This window comes from Balaenoptera physalus (assembly GCF_965194825.1).
Source record: "Balaenoptera physalus genome assembly, chromosome: 10".
Taxonomy (NCBI): Eukaryota; Metazoa; Chordata; class Mammalia; order Artiodactyla; family Balaenopteridae; genus Balaenoptera; species Balaenoptera physalus.
The window spans coordinates 12,470,261-12,495,236 of record NC_138889.1 but is presented as its reverse complement, the minus strand read 5'-3'; the positions used below and the strand labels follow the sequence as shown (position 1 = coordinate 12,495,236).

Below are 24,976 nucleotides of genomic sequence, written 5' to 3'. Positions count from 1 at the left end.
GTAGGACTACTCTTGCCCAAAGTTAGGATTATTCTAGATCCATTTTAATAAAACTTAAAAACAAGTCTGAACAAGATAAAGTGACCCCTCAACAGATGAACTACCTTTCAGAACAGAATTCAAGACTCTTTGTAAAAAGAGAGCAAAATCTACCTTCTAAAAAAAATGTAGCATTTACAGTATCCAAACAATCAGAAATAACTAGATATATGAAAAAGATGAAAAATATAACTCATAGCTGGAAGAAAAAAAGTCAATAGAAAAGACTGAGATGATGGAATTAGCAGACAAAAACTTTAAAAAGAGTTATTATAAATGTGTTAGAAAACTTAAATGAAAAAAATGGATATAATGAATATGATAGAATGAAAAATAGCTCCCTCAAAGATTTATACATCCTAATCCTGAAACCTGTGAATGTTACCTTATATGGCAAAGTTTTTGTGGATGTGATAAAGAATCTTGAGATGGGAGATTATCCTAGGTTATCTGGGTGGGCCTTAAATGCAATCACATGTATCCTTATAAGATGGAGGCAGAGGGAAATTTCTCACACACACACCTAGAAAGAGGAGAGAGACAGAGAGAGATAAGGAAAGACAGAGTAGAGAAAGATCTGAAGATATGGGCCCTAAAGATTGGAGTGATATGGCCACAAGCCAAGAAATTCACCAGAAGATGGAAGAGCGTGAAACAGATTCTCCCTTAGAGTCTTGGAGAGGGTGTGACCCTGTCAACACCTTGATTTCAGCTCAGTAATACTGATTTCAGACTTCTGGCCTCCTGAACAGTGAAAGAATACTTTTCTGCTATTTTTAGCCACCCAGTGTGTGGTAATTTATTACAGCAGCTGCAGGAAACTAATGCAATAATGGAATACAGAGGGAGCTCAACAGAGAAATAAGAAGTATTTTTGAAAAGCAAATGAAAATAATAGTGAAACAATAATGAAAAATAAAATATTTGAAATGAAAATAATCACTGGATTTTTATTTATTTACAGGATATTGGACACTTTAGGAAAAAAAATCAGTGGTCTGGAAGATGGGGCAATAAAAATTAAACAAATTGGATCACAGAGAGAAAAAAAGAGTTAAAATAAAACTAACAGAGCCTTGGTGCATTCGTTATGAGACAACATCAAGTGGTCTAAATATTTAAGCAAGAAACAATACCCATTTTTCACATATACTTTTAGAAAAAAAAAAAAAGGAGAGAACACTTACCAACTCATTTTATGAGTCCAGAATTACCCTGATATCAAAATAAGACAGGGACATTATAATAAAAGGAAATTATAGATAAGTAACCTTCTTAGACATAAAAGAAAAAATATTTAACAACATATTAGCATACTGAATCCATCTATGTATAAGGATAGTACATCATGCCCAAGCAGGCTGCAGGCAGGAATGCAAAGTTAGTTCAATAATAAAAATCAATCAATGTCATTCACTACATTAAAAGAATAAAGGAGAGGGCTTCCCTGGTGGTGCAATGGTTAAGAATCTGCCTGCCAATGCAGGGGACACGGGTTCAAGCCCTGGTCTGCGAAGATCCCACATACCGTGGAGCAGCTAAGCCCGTGTGCCACAACTAGGGAGCCCACACCCCACAACTACTGAAGCCCGTGCACCTAGAGCCCGTGATCCTCAACAAGAGAAGCCACCGCAATGAGAAGCCCGTGCACCACAACGAAGAGTAGTCCCTGCTTGCCGCAACTAGAGGAAGCCCGCACGCAGCAACGAAAACCCAACGCAACCAAAAAATAAAATAAATAAATTTTAAAAAAAAGAATAAAGGAGAAGATCATAAGATTACCTTAATAGATGCAGCAAAAGAATTTGACAAAATCCAACTAAACTCTCAGCAACCTAGAGAAAGAAGAACACTTCCTCAGTCTGATAAAGGGCATTCATAAAAACCCACAGCTGACATCATATTTAATGCTAAAGGGCTGAAGGCTTTCCCCTTAGACTGGAAACAAAGCAAGAATGTCTATTCTGACAATTCTATTAGTATTAGCCAGTAAAACAGACAGGGAAAAGAAATAAAAGACTTACAGATTATAAAGGAAGATATAATAGTACTTTATTCATAGACAACATGATAGTGTACTTGGAAAATTATTCTAAAAATCTACCCAAAAAACCCAAACTTAATAGAAATAAGTGAATTTAGCAAGGTCACAGGATATAATTTCAACATTAAAAAATCAATTATATTTCTATACACTAGCAATAAACAATTGGAAATAATTTTTAAGTATTATTTATACTAGTATTAAGAAAAATCCTTGGGGATGAATTTAATGAATGGTGATTGAGAACTACTGAGAAATTGAAGAAGGCCTAAATACATGGAGAGCTAGACCATGATAGTCGATAGTTCAACAGACTGGGGAGACTATGGGGAAATGGCATTGCTGTACATTGTTTGTGGTTACTTTTTCTAAATACATACTGCTTAAACTGTTACATAATAAGATAATAAGAATTGCTACCACTTAGTGCCAGGTGTGACTGACAAATTAAATTCCTAAAAGGGCTGCTCTGATCTTGGCACTTTCCTGCTCAAAAACTCCTTTTTGTTCATAGAATCAATGACAAACTCCTCTGTCATTCCCAGACCCTCCACTATTGGTTCCAAGCTCCCTTTCTATATTCACCTCCCACGTCATCCCCCACATACATCCTACACTCCAGCAACACTGGATTCTTTGCCATTTCCCAATTTTTTTTTCTGGCATCTTACAGGTACATTTCTTCATGCCATGTGTAGAGTAACGTTCCATGTTCCCATCTAACAGAGCTTGCTTAAATTTACAGACAGACTGATGTTCCACCTGATGTGCACTCCAAGTAAAGTTGGTTAATGATGACCATGTGCAGACTCAGGACTCAAAACTTTCAAAGCATTACTTCTTTTACCAGCACTCTTGATTTCATAAACGATGAAGCCCATCAACCCCATTCCTCCCCAAATTTCCTGGTAAACTTGTATATAATAGGGCTTCCTGGGGATCCAAACTTTTTTTGAGGGGGGAAAGAGGCCTACGCTGCGCGGCTTGTGGGATCTCAGTTCCCCGACCAGGGATTGAACCCCAGCCTTCGACAGTGAGAGCGCAGCGCCCTAACCACTGGGCCGCCAGGGAATTCCTCAAACATTTTAAATAAGGCTTTGAAGCATCTCTGTGCAGAACCAATGGCTCAGGCCACTCCAAAGCCCCACATCCAACAACTTGGAAAGGTCACCAACTGATGATTTTTTTTTTTTTTTGGTGACCCATAAAAGGATTGAACACCAAATGACCAATTTAAGATTTTGACCTTCATGTCTTGGCTCATGTTACTGTCTTCCTTTAGATGAGTTAGATGACTCTTCACCCCATCACACCAGCCATCCTTCTTTGTAGACTTGTCCCCAGTGGTTTCAGTACTTAGCACAGTGTGGGGCATATAATGTTCAGAAGGTACAGTAAGTAGTTGTTGAATGAATAAGAGAAGAAAAATGGTTCATTGACACCAATCCCAGAGGAAAGGATAACTGTATGCACTTGATTCCGAATAAAGACAAACGGGGATAAAATGCATGTTAAACAATGCAGGCAAATCCCCTTAATTGACAGGCCTCTTTGGGAACAGATTGTCATAATGAGCCAAATCCACAATCATTCCAATTTTAGAAAATTCAGAGAAATTTAGTAATTGTTGGGCGTTTATTTGTTCCTTCTATTGTTTACTTATAAAATTACCAAATTTTTTAGTATATAGATGATCAGTGAAGCTTTCGATTGATTTATTGATTGAAATATCCCCTGTTGTAGCCAAAGGAGAGTTTTGAAATTATCTAGACAAGGAGCCTCAAATAAAATTGCTCCAACTGATACAGGTGTTGTCATACACCCAGGGCTGGCTTTATTGGTGCATGACCTGTGCAGTTACACAGGGCCCCGCACTTAGAAGGACACTGCACTTTGTTTAATGCTCTGCTGTTGCTATCTTGAAGTTCTTAACAAGGGGCTCTGAATTTTCATTTTATGCAGGGCCCTACAAATTATGTCACCAGTCCTGCTTATACCCCCTCACTCCCCATCATTCTCTCCCTCCATTTACCTCTTCAGCCATAACACAGTTCCAATGCCTAGAGAGAGGGAGAGAGCATTGTATGTGGAGTATTGGACGTTGCATCTCCTCACCTCTCCAACCTTTAGAATTTCCTGTCAGTCCTCCCTCTCTGATCCCTAATAAGAATGTCTGGAGACTTCTAAGCTAGTCCAAGTTTTCCATTTCCTATTTGAGAGAACCAAGATCCAGAGAGGCCAGATATAGCTACCATTTAAATAATTTAAATGAATGCAATCAGGGACATTAATGATTAGACACTCCAGCATGGCGGGATACAGGATGAGAACCTATTCCTGTCCCAGATGAATCCTGGTCCTAATCCTAGGCAGAGCTCCGAGTTTCTGACCTCTCTCTCCAGCAATATTCCCATCTCCATCTCCACTTCAACGCCAAGTAATATCCCTCACTCAGGAGGCCTTAAACAATCACCTCTACTACCATATGATCCTGCAGTCCCACTCCTGGGCATATATCCAGAGAAAACCATAATCCAAAAGGATACATGCACCCCAGTGTTCATTGCAGCACTATTGAAAATAGCCAAGACATGGAAAAACCTAAATGTCCATCGACAGAGGAATGGATAAAGAAGATGTGGTACATATATACAATGGAATATTACTCAGCCATGAAAAAAGAATGAAATAATGCCATTTGCAGCAACATGGATGGACATAGAGATTATCATACTAAGTGAAGTAAGTCAGACAAAGACAAATATCATATGATATCGCTTATATGTGGAATCTAAAAAAAAAAGGGTACAAATGAACTTATTTACAAAACAGAAATAGAGTCACAGATGTAGAAAACAAACTTATGGTTACCAAAGACAAAAGGGTGGGGGGAAGGGATAAATTAGGAGATTGGGATTAACATATACACATTACTGTATATAAAATAGATAATCAACAAGGATCTACTGTATAGCCCAGGGAACTCTACTCAATATGCTGTAATAACCTATATGGGAAAAGAATCTGAAAAAAAATTGATATATGTATATGTATAACTGATTCACTTTGCTATACACCTGAAATTAACACAACATTGTGAATCAACTATACTCCAATATATTTAAAAAAAAAGGGGGAGGTAAATTCCCTGGTGGTCCATTGGTTAGGACTTGGCACTTTCACTACTGGGGCCAGGGAACTAAGATCCTGCAAGCTGCGCTGCAAGGAATCTTACTTTTTTAGTGGAATCCTGTTTCATTTTTGGTACATTTTGGTTATTAGAAAGTATTTTCTCTTTATAAAGAACAATAATCAGGCTCTGCTAATTCCAGTCTTGGGGACTGATGCCTCTATGAAAATGACAAGCAACAAACTTTACTTCCTTCTCTATATAACTTTTCAAATAATCGCAAAGAGCTTTACTTCCACCACCCCTTCCCCAGAGGCTGTTTATTTGTTTTTCTAGTTGAATACTCAAATGTTTGCAATGTTCCATAGTGATGTGGTTTCTAAACACCTTCCTATACTCGTCTCTTCTCTCTCGTGACCCTTAGAGCTATTAAAAGATCCTTAGGTTATAAAACGGAAATAGGACAGTGCAAAAGTATTATAGCATGTGTTTTGTTTTGTTTTAATTTGCTGACCACAAAGCTGGTAATAAAGTTATACAACCAGAAAGACTGCAGCTAAGATTATAGGAAAAGAGTAGGTATATATGTCAAACCTTTTGGTTGCAAATGACAATACCCATCCGGGACTTTCTTAAGCAAACATGAGACCATCTTGATCAGAGAGCAAAGACCCCGCTTCCCCTTCAGTTCAGCTGGAATAGTTCCAGGAAAGAACTGTGATTGGTTAACGTGGGCCATTGTCCATCCCTGGGCCAGCCAGTCAGAGTTGGGTAAGAAGAGGAACGTTCTACCGGGATCCCTTGGCTGGAGGAGCAAGGGTGGGTAGTGAGCACTGTTTTCAGAAGGGAGGGTGCTGGGCAAACAAAAATAGGTGTGCCCTACAGTGGGTAGGCCAAACAGTCAAAGAAAGATACTAAGGATTAATATTCAAAGGAAGGGGCTTCCCTGGTGGCGCAGTGGTTAAGAATCTGCCTGCCAATGCAAGGGACACGGGTTCGAACCCTAGCCCGGGAAGATCCCACATGCTGCAGAGCAACTAAGCCCGTGCGCCCCAACTACTGAGCCTGCGCTCAAGAGCCCACAAGCCACAACTACTGAAGCCTGTGTGCCTAGAGCCCGTGCTCCACAACAAGAGAAGCCACCGCGACGAGAAGCCTGCACACCACAACGAAGAGTAGCCCCTGCTCACCGCAACTAGAGAAAGCCCATGCGCAGCAACGAAGACCCAATGCAGCCAAAAATAAAAACAAACAAATAAATAAATTTATAAAAAAATATATGCAAAGGAAGAGGAGAGACAATAACCATATTATATGGATAGAGTTAATTAACAGCAATGCCGGGAAAAAATTTTTAATTAGCTAATGAGTAACATATACAGCTTTTTTTTCTTCCAGTTTTTTTGAGATATAATTGACAGATAGCCCTGTATCAGTTTAAGGTGTACAGCATAATGATTTGACTTACATACATCATGAAATGATTATCCCAATAAGTTCAGTGAACATTCATTATCTCATATAGACACAAAATTAAAGATATAAGAAAAAAAACTTTTTCCTTGTGATGACAATTCTTAGGATTTACTTTCTCAACAACTTTCATATGTAACATACAGCTGTGTTCATTATATTTACCATTTACATTGGATTCCTAGTACTTATTTATCTTATAGCTGAGAGTTGGTACCTTTTGACTGCCTCATTCAATTCCCCTTCCCCTTACCCCCTGCCTCTGGAAACCACAAATCTGATCTCTTTTTCTATGAGTTTGCTTATTTGTTTTGTTTTTGTTATTGCTTTTGTTTTGTTTTGTTTTGGCTGAATTGGGTCTTCATTGCTGCACGGGTTTTCTCTAGTTGCGGCGAGCAGGGGCTACTCTTTGTTGTGGTGTGCGGGCTTCTCATTGCGGTGGCTTCTCTTGTTGCAGAGCATGGGCTCTAGGCACGTGGGCTTCAGTAGTTGTGGCACGTGAGCTCAGTAGTTGTGGCTTGCAGGCTCTAGAGCACAGGCTCAGTAGTTGTGGCTCACAGGCTTAGTTGCTCCGCGGTATGTGGGATCTTCCTGGGCCAGGGCTCGAACCTGTGTCCCCTGCATTGACAGGCAGATTCTTAACCACTGCGCCACCAGGGAAGCCCCTGCTTATTTGTTTTTGAAGTGCAATTGTTTACAACACTATGTTAGTTCCATAGTGATTCAATATTTCTGTATGTTTTAACATGATCGCCACAGTAAGTCTAATCACAATCTGATCATTTTGAAACATACAGAATTATTGAATGGCTATGGAACTAACATAGTCTTGTAAATCAACTACATACAAAGATATTACATAGGTTATTGACTACATTCCCCACACTGTAAATTTTATACCTGTGATTCATTTATTTTGCAACTGGAAGTTTGTACCTCTTAATCTCCCTTACATATATAGCTGTTTCTTTTCTGAAGGGAGATAAATGGGTAATGAGCAAACAATAAAACGTTGAGTATATTAAATTTTAATTGTGTCTACTGAAATGAAATCTGGTGGAAAAGAATTATACTTATTTAAATACACTTTATGTTAAGTTCTAAAACCTGTGCTTATGACATGAGTTAATACATGTATGAAGGTGCTTTGAAAAATAAACCAGAAACAATTTGTGACCACATGAAAGTGGGAAAGAGCAGACCATTGAGGTGGTAGAACCTGGCAGAAAGAGCCTGTCATTCTCTGCCCTTGGCAGCGCTCCTAGGGAAGAGGCGCACAGAGCATGGGCTGTGGGCGGACGCTCAGACTGCATTTCTAATATGCTGTTTTCTTGAGCACCGGAAAAACCCAAAGAAGAACACTTCGTTTGTCCAATTAATGATGGGTTTTCATTGAGTGCCACCCCAGAGCCCGCAGACCACAGGCATATGTGTATTAGTGGCTCCCCAGAGCCAATAAGGCATCTAAAATGTCAGCAAGCAAGGCCACAGAGTGCTTCTACTTTCCACAGAGTGGTCGGAGTCTGCTGAGTTAACAGCCCAAATCTGACCACACAGGCCTGGAACAGTGTACAGGGAGCAAGTGAGGGGAAGTGAGCCAATACTGGATCTAGGCCAGTCAACCTTCTGAAAACATGTGCCAGCAAGGGGCAGGGGAGACACTTGCCAAGAGAAAGCTTGCCTCCTGGGACTGTTTCTCATGGAGATATAATGCCCTGGCAGACCAAATGCTCCCACTGGTCCAGCACAAATTCTTCCTGCCTCTCCAAGCCTGCAGAGCAATTGCTCTGACAGGGGTCTCTTGAGATGAAGGAAGATCAATGCGGCTGCCTGGTAGATAAATGTAACTTGGGGGTCTTTGGATAGCTTGTCATGTTCTGTCAGGGGGCTTTGGTAGTTTACACAAAATGAGAAAAAAAAAAAACACAACTGTTGAGCATTGAAGCTTTTGAGATTTTACTTCCCAAGGAGAACCCTGTGGGCGTTTTAAAATCAATCAGCAAATATTTATCAAGAAGCTACTATCTGCAAGGTATTGAGCTAAACTGTTGTAGACTCACAGGAGTGGTGTAATTAAGCTGTACATATGAGATTATTTTATAAGCAATGCCCCTATGTTTATATATCAAATAAATATTGTCTTCTTCAGTGCAATCACATCTTAGTCCAATGGTGTTGTCTGTGTAGAAAGTATTTTCAGAAAAGCTTTTCTTTGTGCATCACCTTCAGAGTCTGTGATACATTCTTTTGAATAGTCTCATGTTGTAAAGCTACTGAGAATAAATGCAAGATAAGATTGAGAAGTACATTTTCTGATAAAAAAGGACTAAAGTCCACACAAAGACTGTGAACATTCAGAGCAGCTCTATTCGTAACAGCCAAAAACTGGAAACATCCCAAATATCCATCAACTGATGAGTGGATAAACAAGTATGGTACACACATACAACAGAATATTATTCAGCCATAAAAAGGAATGAAGTATCAATACATGCTGCAACATAGATGAACCTTAAAAACAAAAACATTGTGCTAAATGAAACAATCCAGTTGCAAAAGCCCATATATTATATGATTCTTTTTATACGAAATATCTAGAAAAAGCAAATCTATACAGTCAGAAAGTAGATTAGTGGTTGCTAGGACTATGGATGGAAACAGGTGATGAAGATATTCTAAAATTAGATTGTGGTGCAACTCTGTAACTTTGCTGAAAATCATTGAAATGTGCACTTAAAATGGGTGAGTTTTATGTAAATTACACCTCAATAATTCTTTAAAAAGTAAATGAAGTGCAATGATTATAAAGTATCCAAACTGGTTTTAGGGGTGACTTGTGAACCAGTTCTAAAGTAAATGTGGGAAATGGAGAGAACTAGAAAATTGCCCCTCCCAAAGTTCCAGAATCAGTTGGGCAATAGTAGCACTTTGACAATGAGGGTAATAAACAAGGTGAGGCGTATGTCTGAAGAGAGATTCAGGTATACGTTTTAAAAGAAAGGGAGACGTGGTATTTATCGAAGAACAAAAGGGCTGTGATCTTGAAGGAGTGAAATATCAGGAATATTTTTGTTAGCTGTGTTTTGAACATTTAGAATATATGGTATGTGTTATCAAATTATTTTGATGATGGAGGGGCTGGTTTCACTCATCATCCTGCCCCTGGGTGTACAGATCCACACACTTACATGTGTACAGTCATGAAGCTATGATCATACCTTTCCAAGGAATGTGATTATTATTCACCATCAGTGAAAGAGACACTTGAAGGAAGTGGTCAAGATGACCACTTCCAGGGGTGACTGACAGCCAACTCTTGTTTATATACAGTCTGATAGGCACTACTCCCGCAGTGCTAATAACTATTACTGAGCTACTGCCTTCCCCTAAGCCTACAATCCACTGGAGAGAGGAGATATATATATATATATATATATATATATATATATATATATATATATATATATATATTCATCTAACAATAAATGAAGTAAAATAAATTAATGTCAAACCAGTAAAGGCAATTTTTCTCTTTTCAAGGTGTGAGTTGATGGCAGAATAAGAAATAGTGAGGCTTTCATTTTTATGGGCCATTTGCAAAACCCCTACATAAGGAATTAGAAAGAGCAGTCATGAGGAGGAGAGATCTCCAAATGAGAGACGAGGGACGTACTGTTCTTCCTCCCTCCCTCCCTCAAATGTCTCTGTGGTGATGGGAACCTTCCGCTCAAGTCCTTTTGCCCCAAGTCCAAGGGAAATAGCACCACGATGGATATTGCCTTTTCAAAGTCACAGATACATAGAACTAACTCCTAGCTGCAGTTCAAATGAATGACTGCGTTTTAGATTTCAGCCGACACAGGGTTGAAATCCGTCTCTCTTTGGCATAGTCCCCGTTTCCCTGTAGAGTTGAAGTGCGCAGCCTGAGGTTTTTCTTTAGTGGATGCACAAAGGACATCTCTCTCCCCCATCTCAGTTTCTTGTCTTGAGAGTTCTTGCCTGAAGTCCAGAATGATTTTCTTATTGCACGCTAAAGAATAAACCCACACAAAGTGACTGCCATCAAGCTCTGTGCCAGGGTGTGGTCATGGGATTAGGAATTTACAGGTCCAGTTCTGTAGGATTTTGAAAGCTTTCACACAGCAGGGAACTAGGCTTGTTAATTACTTAGATAAGTGCTAGTTGACCTGTAAAATGCAGGATTAAGTTGTTGTTAAGATTTGCTCCAACTGGCATTAGGGAAAGTTGGAGGGTTTCAGTTCTCCTGAGGGATGGAAAGATGCACGCAGATTTGTGCTGCAAAACCAGATGGACTTCACGTGTCACGGCAGGGCCTCTTAAGAGATGCCTGAAGAATAAGAAGAGGAAGCTCAATAAATGTACACTGTGAGAATGGAGTTACTTGACACATTATAGCCAGCTGAAACCTGATATTGAATCAAAACACCAAGCTACCACTCACTAAGGAGGGAAATCCAGAATAAAAGCAGTTGGAGGAACAAGCCTAAGACGTGTTTCTGGGGATGGGGAATATAACAAATTTTAAGCTTTTTTTGTTGAAAGCTTAAAATTTTCACTGAATGGTCTCACTGTTACTGGGATCAGTGTCTGAGCACCAGGCATTTCTAGTGTATTTCAGTAGGTCTAGTAGCAGGGGAGGCTCAGCACTTAGTTGCTAAAACTTTACCTAGGAAGCAATTGTGAATTAATCATTATAACACATGAGCATATTTCACGGTACTGTGTTAAACTGTTTTGCGTTTGTGTTAGCTTTGGAATATAAATATCAGAGGACACTGATTGTATTCACTTGAACTCAATTGCTAGTGTTTAGCATAGATTCTACAAGGACGCTTAAACAGTATGATTGGATTTTGATGACTTTAAAAAGGTCAGCAAGCTCAACTAAAGAGTTAGAAAAACACAACCTCTCACCCCCTTAAAATAAATGAATGCTAGCCAAGAGTGCCTCCCAGATCTGTCATAGAAGTTAACAATAAAAAAAAATTTATCTCCCAAACTAAGCCATAGAATTAAATCACCATGTCGGTCACCTCTTTTCTAATTATCACAAATGTGTGACTTAGCTGGATGAACCATTGCTCAAGAGGGAGCATTAAAGTACAAACATTAACCATGATAACTGCCCAAAGGCACTAAGTAGAGTAGAAATGTATTTCTAAGAATGAGCAGTGGCCGGAAGATATTCTAGATTTTCGTTGAGGTCTATCAGGAGCAAGGGGAATTGAAGCACTGCTCAAAGGCAAATAAGAGGGAGCCTACTGTCCACAAGCGATGGGGCCAAAGTACAGTGCACCTAAGAAAAGCAAGAACCAACCAACGCCCACGTTCCAGGTCTCAGAGGGCAGGAGGAACACAGATCAGGCTGCTTGAGCAAAGAAACCATATCTTAGGCACAGCAAAGAGGAAATTAGGTAAGAGACAAAGGGAAGGAAGAGATTTTTGACTCAAAGAAAGAAGAAGAAGGAGAGGGAGAAGAGGGAAGGAAGTTTTTTTTGTTTTTTTTTTTAACATCTTTATTGGAGTATAATTGCTTTACAATGGTGTGTTAGTTTCTGCTTTATAACAAAGTGAATCAGCTATACATATACATATATCCCCATATCTCCTCCCTCTTGTGTCTACCTCCCACCCTCCCTAACCCACCCCTCTAGGTGGTCACAAAGCACCGAGCTGATCTCCCTGTGCTATGCGGCTGCTTCCCACTAGCTATCTATTTTACATTTGGTAGGGTATATATGTCCATGCCACTCTCTTACTTCATGCCAGCTTACCCTTCCCACTCCCCGTGTCCTCAAATCCATTCTCTACATCTACATCTTTATTCCTGTCTTGGCCCTAGGTTCTTCAGAACCTTTTTTTTTTTTTAGATTCCATATATATGTGTTAGCATGCGGTATTTGTTTTTCTCATTCTGACTTACTTCACTCTGTATGACAGACTCTAGCTCCATCCACCTCACTACAAATAACTCAATTTCATTTCTTTTTATGGGTGAGTAATATTCCATTGTATATATGTGCCACATCTTCTTTATCCATTCATCCGATGATGGACACTTAGGTTGCTTCCATGTCCTGGCTATAGTAAATAGAGCTGCAATGAACATTGTGGTACGTGACTCTTTTTTTTTTTTTTTTTAAACATCTTTATTGAAGTATAATTGCTTTACAATGGTGTGTTAGTTTCTGCTTTATAGCAAAGTGAATCAGTTATACATATACATATGTTCCCATATCTCTTCCCTCTTGCATCTCCCTCCCTCCCATCCTCCCTATCCCACCCCTCTAGGTGGTCACAAAGCACCGAGCTGATCTCCCTGTGCTATGCGGCTGCTTCCCACTAGCTATCTATTTTACATTTGGTAGTGTGTATATGTCCATGACACTCTCTCGCCCTGTCACATCTCACCCCTCCCCCTCCCCATATCCTCAAGTCCATTCTCTAGTAGGTCTGTGTCTTTCTTCCTGTCTTGCCACTAGGTTCTTCATGGCCTTTTTTTTTTTTCCTTAGATTCCATATATATGTGTTAGCATACTGTATTTGTTTTTCTCTTTCTGACTTACTTCACTCTGTATGACAGACTCTAACTCCATCCACCTCATTACAAATACCTCCATTTCATTTCTTTTTATGGCTGAGTAATATTCCATTGAATATATGTGCCACATCTTCTTTATCCATTCATCTGATGATGGACACTTAGGTTGCTTCCATGTCCTGGCTATTGTAAATAGAGCTGCAATGAACATTTTGGTACATGCCTCTTTTTGAATTATGGTTTTCTCAGGGTATATGCCCAGTAGTGGGATTGCTGGGTCGAATGGTAGTTTTATTTTTAGTTTTTTAAGGAACCTCCATAGTGTTCTCCGTAGTGGCTGTATCAATTTACCTTCCCACCAACAGTGCAAGACGGTTCCCTTTTCTCCACACTCTCTTCAGCATTTATTGTTTGTAGATTTTTTGATGATGGCCATTCTGACTGGTGTGAGGTGATACCTCATTGTACTTTTGACTTGCATTTCTCTAATGATTAGTGATGTTGAGCATCCTTTCATGTGTTTGTTGGCAAATTGTATATCTTCTTTGGAGAAATGTCTGTTTAGGTCTTCTGCCCATTTTTGGATTGGGTTGGGTTTTTTTTTGATATGGAGCTGCATGAGCTGCTTATAAATTTTGGAGATTAATCCCTTGTCAGTTGCTTCATTTGCCAATATTTTCTCCTATTCTGAGGGTTGTCTTTTCATCTTGTTTATGGTTTCCTTTGCTATGCAAAAGCTTTTAAGTTTCATTAGGTCCCATTTGTTTATTTTTGTTTTTATTTCCATTTCTCTAGGAGGTGGGTCAAAAAAGATCTTTCTGTGATTTATGTCATAAAGTGTTCTGCCTATGTTTTCCTCTAGGAGTTTTGTAGTGTCTGGCCTTACGTTTAGGTCTTTAATCCATTTTGAGTTTATTTTCGTGTATGGTGATAGGGAGTGTTCTGATTTCATTCTTTTACATGTAGCTGTCCAGTTTTCCTAGCACCACTTATTGAAGAAGCTGTCTTTTCTCCATTGTATATCCTTGCCTCCTTTATCAAAAATAAGTTGACCCACCTTATTTTGCATGGGTTTATCTCTGGGCTTTCTATCCTGTTCCGTTGATCTATATTTCTGTTTTTGTGCCAGTACCATACTGTCTTGATTACTGTAGCTTTGTAGTATAGTCTGAAGTCAGGGAGCCTGATTCCTCCAGCTCTGTTTTTCTTTCTCAAGATTGCTTTGATTATTCAGGGTCTTTTGTGTTTCCATACAAGTTGTGAAATTTTTTGTTCTAGCTCTGTGAAAAATGCCATTGGTAGTTTGATAGGGATTGCATTGAATCTGTAGATTGCTTTGGGTAGTAGAGTCATTTTCACAATGTTGATTCTTGCAATCCAAGAATAGGGTATATCTCTCCATCTGTTTGTGTCATCTTTAATTTCTTTCATAAGTGTCTTATAGTTTTCTGCATACAGGTCTTTTGTCTCCTTAGGTAGGTTTATTCCTAGGTATTTTATTCTTTTTGTTGCAATGGTAAATGGGAGTGTTTCCTTAATTTCTCTCTCAGATTTTTCATCATTAGTGTATAGGAAAGCAAGAGATTTCTGTGCATTAATTTTGTATCCTGGTACTTTACCAAATTCACTGATTAGCTCTAGTAGTTTTCTGCTAATATTTTTAGGATTCTCTATGTATAGTATCATGTCATCTGCAAACAGTGACAACTTTACTTCCTCTTTTCTGATTTGGATTCCTTTTATTTCTTTTTCTTCTCTGATTGCTGTGGCTAAAACTTCCAAAACTATGTTGAATAGTAGTGGTGAGAGTGGACAACCTTGTCTTGTTCCTGATCTTAGAGGAAATGGTTTCAGTTTTTCACCACTGAGAACAATGTTGGCTGTGGGTTTGTCATATATGGCCTTTATTATGTTGAGGTAAGTTCCCTCTATGCCTACTTTCTGGAGGATATTTATCATAAATGGGTGTTGAATTTTGTCGAAAGCTTTTTCTGCATCTATTGAGATGATCATATGGTTTTTCTCCTTCAATTTGTTAATATGATATATCACATTGATTGATTTGCATATATTGAAGAATCCTTGCATTCCTGGAATAAACCCCACTTGATCATGGTGTATGATCCTTTTAATGTACTGTTGGGTTCTGTTTGCTAGTATTTTGTTGAGGATTTTTGCATCTATGTTCATCAGTGATATTGGCCTGTAGTTTTCTTTCTTTGTGACATCTTTGTCTGGTTTTGGTATCAGGCTGATGGTGGTCTCATGGAATGAGTTTGGGAGTGTTCCTCCCTCTGCTATATTTTGGAAGAGTTTAAGAAGGATAGGTGTTAGCTCTTCTCTAAATGTTTGATAGAATTTGCCTGTGAAGCCATCTGGTCCTGGGCTTTTGTTTGTTGGAAGATTTTTATTCACAGCCTCAATTTCAGTGCTTGTGATTGCTCTGTTTATATTTTCTATTTCTTCCTGGTTCAGTCTCAGGAGGTTGTGCTTTTCTAAGAATCTGTCCATTTCTTCCAGGTTGTCCATTTTATTGCATATAGTTGCTTGTAGTAATCTCTCATGATCCTTTGTATTTTTGCAGTGTCAGTTGTTACTTCTCCTTTTTCCTTTCTAATTCTATTTTTTTTTTTTTTTGGCACATTGGGTCATCGTTACTACATGCGGGCTTTCTCTAGTTGCGGTGTGTGGGGGCTACTCTTTGTTGCAGTGCACGGGCTTCTGATTGCAGTGGCTTCTCTTGTTGTGGAGCATGGGCTCTAGGCACGCAGGCTTCAGTAGTTGCAGCACACAGGCTCAGTAGTTGTGGCTCACGGGCTCTAGAGTGCAGGCTCAGTAGTTGTGGTGCACGGGCTTAGTTGCTCCGCAGCCTGTGGGCTCTTCCCAGACCAGGGCTTAAACCCGTGTCCCCTGCATTAGCAGGCGGATCCTTAACAACTGTGCCACCAGGGAAGCCCACCCCCATTTCTAATTCTATTGATTTGAGTCTTCTCCCTTTTTTTCTTGATGAGTCTGCCTAATGGTTTATCAATTTTGTTTATCTTCTCAAAGAACCAGCTTTTAGTTTTATTGATCTTTGCTATTGTTTCCTTCATTTCTTTTTCATTTATTTCTGATCTGATGTTTATGATTTCTTTCCTTCTGCTAACTTTGGGGGTTTTTTGTTCTTCTTTCTCTAATTGCTTTAGGTGTAAGGTTAGGTTGTTTATTTGAGATTTTCCTTGTTTCTTGGGGTAGGATTGTATTGCTATAAACTTCCCTCTTAGAACTGCTTTTGCTGCATCCCATAGGTTTTGGGTTGTCGTGTTTTCATTGTCATTTGTCTCTAGGTATTTTTGGATTTCCTCTTTGATTTCCTCAGTGATCTCTTGGTTATTAAGTCGTGTATTGTTTAGCCTCCATGTGTTTGTATTTTTTACAGTTTTTTTCCTGTAGTTGATATCTAGTCTCATACCGTTGTGGTTGGAAAAGATACTTGATACGATTTCAATCTTCTTAAATTTACCAAGGCTTGATTTGTGACCCAAGATATGATCTATCCTGGAGAATGTTCCATGAGCGCTTGAGAAGAAAGTGTATTCTGTTGCTTTTGGATGTAATGTCCTATAAATATCAATTAAGTCCATCTTGTTTAATGTATCATTTAAAGCTTGTGTTTCCTTATTTATTTTCATTTTGGATGATCTGTCCATTGGTGAAAGTGGGGTGTTAAAGTCCCCTACTATGATTGTGTTACTGTCAATTTCCCCTTTTATGGCTGTTAGCATTTGTCTTATGTATTGAGGTGCTCCTAATACACTGCCTAGTTTCCTCTTCATTTGTTTGGTCTGATGGGTTTTTACCTTGCTCCTGCATCTGCTGTGTGTTTCTCTGTCTTCTCATTTTGCTTAACTTACTGTGTTTGGGGTCTCCTTTTCTCAGGCTGCAGGTTCCTAGTTCCTGTTGTTTCTGCTCTCTGCCCCCATTAGGTAAGGTTGGTTCAGTGGGTTGTGTAGGCTTCCTGGTGGAGGGGACTGGTGCCTGTGTTCTGGTGGATGAGGCTGGATCTTGTCTTCCTGGTGGGCAGGACCGTGTCCGGTGGTGTGTTTTGAGGTGTCTGTGACCGTATTATGATTTTAGGCAGCCTCTCTGCTAATGGGTGTGGTTGTGCTCCTGTCTTGCTAGTTGTTTGGCATAGGGTGTCCAGCACTGTAGCTTGCTGGTCATTGAGTGGAGCTGGGTCTTAGTGTTGAGATGGAGATCTCTGAGAGCGCTTTTGCCACTTGGTATTATGTGGAGGCAGGAGGTCTCTGGTGGAGCAATGTCCTGAACTCGGCTCTCCCACCTCAGAGGCACAGGCCTGACACCCGGCCAGAGCACAAAGACCCTGTCAGCCACATGGCTCAGAAGAAAAGGGAGAAAAGTAAAGAAAGAAAAAAATAATAATAAAATAAAGTTATTAAAATAAAAAAATATATTATTAAAAATAAAAATATTAAAAAGTCATAAAAAAAAGAGAGAAAGAAGAGAGCAACCAAACCAATAAACAAATCCACCAATGACAACAACAGCTGAAAACTATACTAAAAAAAAAAAAAAGAACAAAAAAAAACCGCAGACAGAACCTAGGACAAATGGTAAAAGCAAAGCTATACAGACAAAATCACACAAAGAAGCATACACATACACACTCACAAAAAGAGAAAAAGGAAAAAAATATATATATATCTATATATAAAAAAAAGGAAGAGAGCAACTAAATCGATAAACAAATGTACCAATGATAATAAACTCTAAATACTAAACTAAGATAAACATAAAACCAGAAACAGATTAGATTCAGAAAGCAAACCCCAAATCTACAGTTGCTCCCAAAGTCCACCGCCTCAATTTTGGGATGATTTGTTGTCTATTCAGGTATTCCACAGATGCAGGGTACATCAAATCGACTGTGGAGATTTAATCCACTGCTCCTGAGGCTGCAGGGAGAGATTTCCCTTTCTCTTCTTTGTTCACACAGCTCCTGGCGTTCAGCTTTGGATTTGGACCCGCCTCTGCATGTAGGTCGCCTGAGGGCGTCTGTTCTTTGCTCACACAGGACGGGGTTAAAGGAGCAGCTGCTTTGGGGGCTCTGGCTCACTCAGGCCGGGGGGAGGGAGGGGTACGGATGCGGCGTGAGCCTGCAGGCGGCAGAGGCCGGCGTGACGTTGCACCAGCCTGAGGTGCGCCATGCGTTCTCCCGGGGAAGTTGTCCCTGGATCACGGGACCCTGGCAGTGGCGGGCTGCACCGGCTCCCGGGATGGGAGGTGGGGACAGTGACCTGTGCTCGCACACAGGCTTCTTGGTGGCTTCAGCAGCACCCTTAGCATTTCATGCCCGTCTCTGGTGTCCGCGCTGATAACTGCAGCTCACACCATCTCTGGAGCTCATTTAGGCGGTGTTCTGAATCCCCTTTCCTCATGCACCCCGAAACAATGGTCTCTTGCCTCTTAGGCAAGTGCAGACTTTTTCCCGGACTCCCTCCCGGCTAGCTGTGGTGCACTAGCCCCCTTCAGGCTGTGTTCACACAGCCAACCCCAGTCCTCTCCCTGGGATCTGACCTCCGAAGCCCGAGCCTCAGCTCCCAGCCCCCGCCTGCCCCGGCGGGTGAGCAGACAAGCCTCTCGGGCTGGTGAGTGCTGGTCGGCACCCCTCATCTGTGCAGGAATCTCTCTGCTTTGCCCTCTGCACCCGTGTTGCTGCGCTCTCCTCCGTGGCTCCCCCCCCCCCGCCCACCCCACCCACCCCCCCGTCTCTGAGAGTGAAGGGGCTCCCTAATGTGTGGAAACCCTTCCTCCCTCACAGCTCCCTCCCAGAGGTGCAGGTCCCGTCCCTATTCTTTTGTCTCTGCTTTTTCTTTTTTCTTTTGCCCTACCCAGGTACATTTCTTGCCTTTTGGGATGTCTGAGGTCTTCTGCCAGCGTTCAGTAGGTGTTCTGTAGGAGTTGTTCCACATGTAGATGTATTTCTGATGTATTTGTGGGGAGGAAGGTGATTCCACTTCTCACTCCTCCGCCATCTTGAAGGTCTCTCCGGGAAGGAGGTTTTAAGGTGACTGAATGACGACATGAAGAGGTTAATGCCATTGAAAGACGTGTAATTACTTACAATTCCTGAGAGCAGGGGGCACCTGTGCCACACAGGGCCACATGGAGAAGCACCGGGTTTGGTTAGAAGGCAGAAGCAGGATGTAGGGGAAAGCACAGGCCACAGTCTTTATTGGGGTTTCTGTGGGAAAGATGAGGTTGGACAAGGTAAACAGCTTGAGGATTGGCTAGTTTGAATAATTCCCGTAAGTTCTGGAACAGAGGGACTGGGCCTAGTTTCCTGGTACCTGGCCCTGGGTTGATTTAAGGCAGGGGAAGTATTGGTTTGCTGTGTGAGAGTTAGAGAAAGGAGGTGGTTGGTAGTATGGCCTCAGGATCGGTTGGTTAGTTCATAATATGATTTTTGTGCACCCACGTAAGCTGGATCACAGGGGAGACATAAACTACTTTGGTTATTAGCTTGACCCTGTGATTAATGGATGCAAAAGGACAAACAGAATCTAAGAAAACACAGAACATGGGAGTCTTATCCATCCGCATATATTCATAGTGCCTAGTTCACCACTGTACATGGAGTAGAAGATCAATAAATATTGATTGGTTGGTTGATTGGTTGGATGGATGGATAAGGTTTTTGGTAGTTGAGAAACTTCCCTATTTTCCCTGAATCATGCCCCTCCTATAGCAGAATTTGCCAGCTGCAGAGATTTTATCCCAAGTTGCTCAGTGATGAAATGGCCTGGGTCAGAGAAATGTTGATATCTTTTTGGTTTAGGCAATTTTCGCTAGAAGGTACCTCCTTACTCATTTTATTCTTGATCTATTTTTTTATGCTTCACCACAAAGTGGCCAGATATAAAAAATGTTTCCTCATTTAATAAGAATAGGGGCTGCAAATGGGAATATTTGGTGTGTCCTCAATAAAGGTAGAAATGCTGCGGTGGCTCCTCCTGTCACTCACAGTCAAGTCCAAATTTCTTAAAGTGGCCATGGCAGGTCATATGAGACCTGGCCCCACTACCTCTCTGGCCTCCTCTCTCAGTGCACTCTCCCTCCATCACTCTGCTTAGTCACTCAGGCCTCCTTGCAGCTCCTGGGCCACAGCAAGCTGGGCATTTGCATTTCCTCTGCCTTTGCCTGAAATGCCCCCAGATAGCCACATAGCTCTCTTTGTCAGCTCCTTCATCTTTCTAATCAAATGTCACCTTATCATAGAGGGTTTCCCAACCACCATATATAAAAGAGCAAACCACTCCCCTTACACACACATACACTTAATTTTTTTATCCTTCATATTGTTTCACTTTATTCATAGCACTCATCACCATTTGGTATATTATGTACTCTTTTGTGTGCACGTACCCCCCCCCCAACACACACACACCACACCACACCTAGTAGAATAGAAATTCCATGAGACCAAGAGCTTTGGCAATCCCCAAACCTAGAAGAGGGTCTGGCACGTGATACATATCTGTTGAATCAATGAATGACCCTAATAAGAGCACACATTCCATCTTGTTCTCTTTTTTTCCCTCAATTTCATGCCCAGAATTCCCATTGGATAAGAGTAAGTGGCTACTGAATGACACAGCTTGTTCTGCAAGAAAATCACTGCCCCCCCGCCCCACAAGTTACTCCTCCTATTAGCCTTCATCTGGGTAAAGGGCACCATCACCAAGAATGCAGAGTCACCTATGACTCCTCTTTTCTCCTCATCCCCTTTGTCAGTGTATCAGCAAGTCCTAGAGTAGCAGCCTCTTGGACACATATTACTATCCCCTTCTCCAGACTAAACCCTGATTCTCTTTCACCTAGTCTCCTAACCTATCTCTTCTCTTCATCTCTTGACCCATCCCCACTTCCCATCCTGTTCGTACACAGTAACCAGAGAGGGCTTTTTAAATCTACCTAAGATCATATAACTACCCTAAAAGCCCTTCAGTGTCTCTACAAGCTTCCTATTATGCGCCCCAGAATTCTGCATGATCCAGCCCTGCTCACTTTTATACTCATCCTTTGTCACTCTCCTTTGCTCACTTTGCTCCGGACCTCCTGGTTTTCAGACTTTGTGAGGAGCCCAAGTTGATTCTGGTCTGAAACTTTCTTACTTGCTTCTTCCTGCTCCTTTGTGAATGGCTGGTTCCTGAAGATCATTGTTTACATCTCAGCCCGAATGTCACCTTCTTAGAGGGGCCTCGACAGACCAGTCTGTCTGCAGCAGGGCTCCTCAAGCTATTCTCTACCACACCACCCCGCTGAACACCTCATAATTAGCAATAATTTTATTTAGTTGTCCGTGGGATAATTCTTTCGACTGGACCCTGAGAAGTAACTCTGTTGGTAATGGTAACATCTTAGAAAATATATCAGGCCAGAGAACTTGCACCTTTTTTCCTCTCCTGGAGCGCATTCTCACCTCTACATTCAGCAATGAATTCTCCCTTACTCTCTTCCTCCAATTGTCCCCTAATCCTTTAATCAAATCCTGCCCTTCTGAAAGTAGCCAGGTGTCAAGGGTGTATGTTAGCATGAGTGGACGAACTCCAGTTGATTGCCAGTGTCTGCCTTGAGTCCCGTGTTGAGAGTTCTCAGATGTGTCACAAGCTGAATGGGATACTCTGCTTTGACAAATGGGCAGTGTCCATCACTGGTTAGGGAAGGAGCAGTGTTGGGGTATGTGGCCATATATTTATCAGACCTGGCAGAGTGAAGATATTTGACTTGATTGTTCCTTGCCCCCAACATTATTTACAATTTCAATCTTACTTCTTTTTTTTTTTTTTTTTTTTTGGTGGGGGCTGTGTCTCAAAGCTTGAGGGATCTTAGTTCCCAGACCGGGGATTGAACCCGCACCCTCGTCAGTGAAAGCACAGAGTCCTAACCACTGCACCGTCAGGGAATTCCCTCAGTCTTATTTCTAATCTGGCATAAAAGGTTTTGCTTCTGGAAATACATTTCAAATGTCACCAACAAAAGAAAAATACATCTCATAGATTCAGTAGCTTCTACAATCATATCGCTAAGGAAACAAATACTTTTTGAAGGATCTACAAGCATCCTTAAGTGCTTTTGAACACATATCTGACTTAATCATCACACAAACTCTCAAGAATTTATTATCACGTTTTCATGTAAGAAAATTAAGCTTTTAAATATAGATTCTTTCCCTCCAAGCAGCTGTAAATAGTAGAGCTGGAATTTCACCTCTGCGATTTGCAGAGCCTAAGATCTTTCACTACACCAGTAAATAAGTTCCTCCTTTGTCTTTGCTTACAGCAGTCCTGGGCATGAGGGGAGAGTAAAGGGATAGTTATACAGACACAAAAGAGAAGATCCCCTGCCCATGAGTCGTCACTTAGGAAAGCAGGAGGTACACTCATATCCTAAGACTTATGAAGTTTTAAATCCATATACAAACCAGAGAAGGTGAACCTAATTGAAACTGTACCCACAATTATTGTTTATATGATGAACAACATGTAATTAGATCTGGAAGTGATTAATCAGGAAGACTTCCTAGAGGGAATAATTTCGTATTAGGGTTTTGAAAGAGTAATGAAACAATGGGGGGAGGGATTCTGAGAACAGGAAAACGAGAATCTCATTCATAAGTTTATTATTAGTTCTAGTTTTCCAGATGGCCTGTTTGGAAGCTGTATAAAGGCATCATCTTTTATTTTTTTGGAAAATTCTATTATGTTTTGTTTAAATGGCTGAAACTCCAGGGGGCCTGCCAGAGTTATTTTTTAAAATTGGTCATTGAATTGAAACTATCTAATAGATGAATTATAAAGGTCAACTGTCAGAAAACACCCTCACTGAAAAATAAGGGGTAATCATGAATTTATCACAGAAGAATGATGAATAATATGGCCGTGTTCTCTTTTCACTGTCTTTTTGGCTTTACCCCAATGGAAAGAAAATGCAGATTAAGGAACTGAGAGTAGGAAAGAATAAATACGGCTGTTGTTCATGACCAATCTGTGCCAAGACACTTTCTTTTTCTGTCTCACAGGTGTGTCTCTAGTTACTATCTGAGGAGGCGGGGGGGTTAGTTGGGGAGGTGGTGCAGCAGAGTGACCCTTCCAGTTTTGGTTGTTTTCTTTTTAATAATAAGTTTTACTTTTTTACTTTTTTTAAAAAAAAAAAATTTATTTATTTTGTTTATTTATTTTTGGCTGTGCTGGGTCTCCGTTGCTGCGTGTGTGCTTTCTCTAGTTGCGCCGAGCGGGGGCTACTCTTCGTTGCAGTGCACGGGCTTCTCACTGCTGTGGCTTCTCTTGTTGCGGAGCGCGGGCTCTAGGCACGCGGGCTTCAGTAGTTGTGGCATGCGGGCTCTAGAGCACAGGCTCAGTAGTTGTGGCACACGGGCTTCAGTAGTTGTGGCACACGGGCTTAGTTGCTCCGCGGCATGTGGGATCTTCCCGGACCAGGGATCGAACCCATGTCCCCTGCATTGGCAGGCGGATTCTCAACCACTGCGCCACCAGGGAAGTCCAGACCCTTCCAGTTTTTAAAATCTAGGTTGTAATCGCTAGATGATCATCATCAACCAGTGGTCCATCAGGATGTACAAAGAGTTCTCATGGTGACTGGGCAGAGAGGATGACCTCTGACCTGTCCTTGATGCCATCAAACCTGCAGTGCTCCTTTTTTCCAAACCGAATACAGATTAAACTCCATGGGTGTGAAAACAGCTTTATATTGGAGAGTTTAGAAGAATGTTCAAGCCAAATGGACTTAGGGGCTATAGTGGATAGCTGTCTTCCAAGCTTTCCTTCTGAGAAATGCCCATAGAAATCACACTATGTGATTATTGTGGGTACGTGTCTCCAGCTAAACAATCGGAATACCCCGTCCTCCTGGATAGAGAAAAATGAGCATGTGACCTCATCAGGGTCCTGTTCAGGGACTGATACAGGCTGACTGTTATGCTAGGCAGAGAAGGTACTCTCTTTTCTCTTTATGCATGTGGATGATACAAGCCAGGGAAAACTCGCAATCATCTTCGCTGTCACCTGCAGAAAATTTGCCTGGACCCAACAGAAGTAGCTGCCTGTGGAACTAAGGGGTGGTGAAAACCATAGTCCGTATGTTGTAATTTGAGCCCCTACGTTCAGCTGGACCTGAACTTAGATCGCCTCTTGGACTTCTTGTTTATAGAAGTGTAGTATCGCGATCTATAATAAGATATAATTGGTCTTCATTTCCTTTTCTGGCACAGAGCTCCTAAAATCCTTGGAATTTCTTAAGTGACAGGAGAGGTAAAGGTGTATTTTGCCATTTATAACAAGCTCCTTTCAACCATGCCTAAGTGTATGTTAATGAGGTGATTTTGGAAAGCCCCTAAGGATGGGGGTTTGTTGCCAGGGGAACAAACCATGTCTTTAGGTGGTTGGAACTTTTAGCTCCAACCCCCTGATCTCTGGGGAGGGGAGAGAGGCTGGAGAGTGAATTAATCACCAACAATTAATGATTTAATCAATCATGCCTATGTAATGAAGCCTCCATAAAAACCCAAAAGGATGGAGTTTGGAGAGCTTCCGGGTTGGGGAAGAACTCATCAATGTGCCTGGAGGGTGGTGTACCCCAAACTCCATGGGGACAGAAGCGCCTGTGCTCAGTACCCTTCCGTACGTTGCCCTATATATCTCTTCTT

General features: G+C 41.0%; 1 long non-coding RNA gene across 1 annotated transcript in view; it reads left to right on the top strand.

Annotated features, from left to right (window-relative positions):
- The window catches only part of LOC309637031, a 64,809-nt gene extending 54,709 nt beyond the window's left edge, over positions 1-10,100 (top strand). The window contains exon 2 of the long non-coding RNA XR_014250381.1: positions 1,004-10,100. This is a non-coding gene — a long non-coding RNA (uncharacterized lncRNA). The remainder of the gene's footprint in view (positions 1-1,003) is intronic.
- The last annotated feature ends 14,876 nt before the right edge of the window (positions 10,101-24,976 follow it).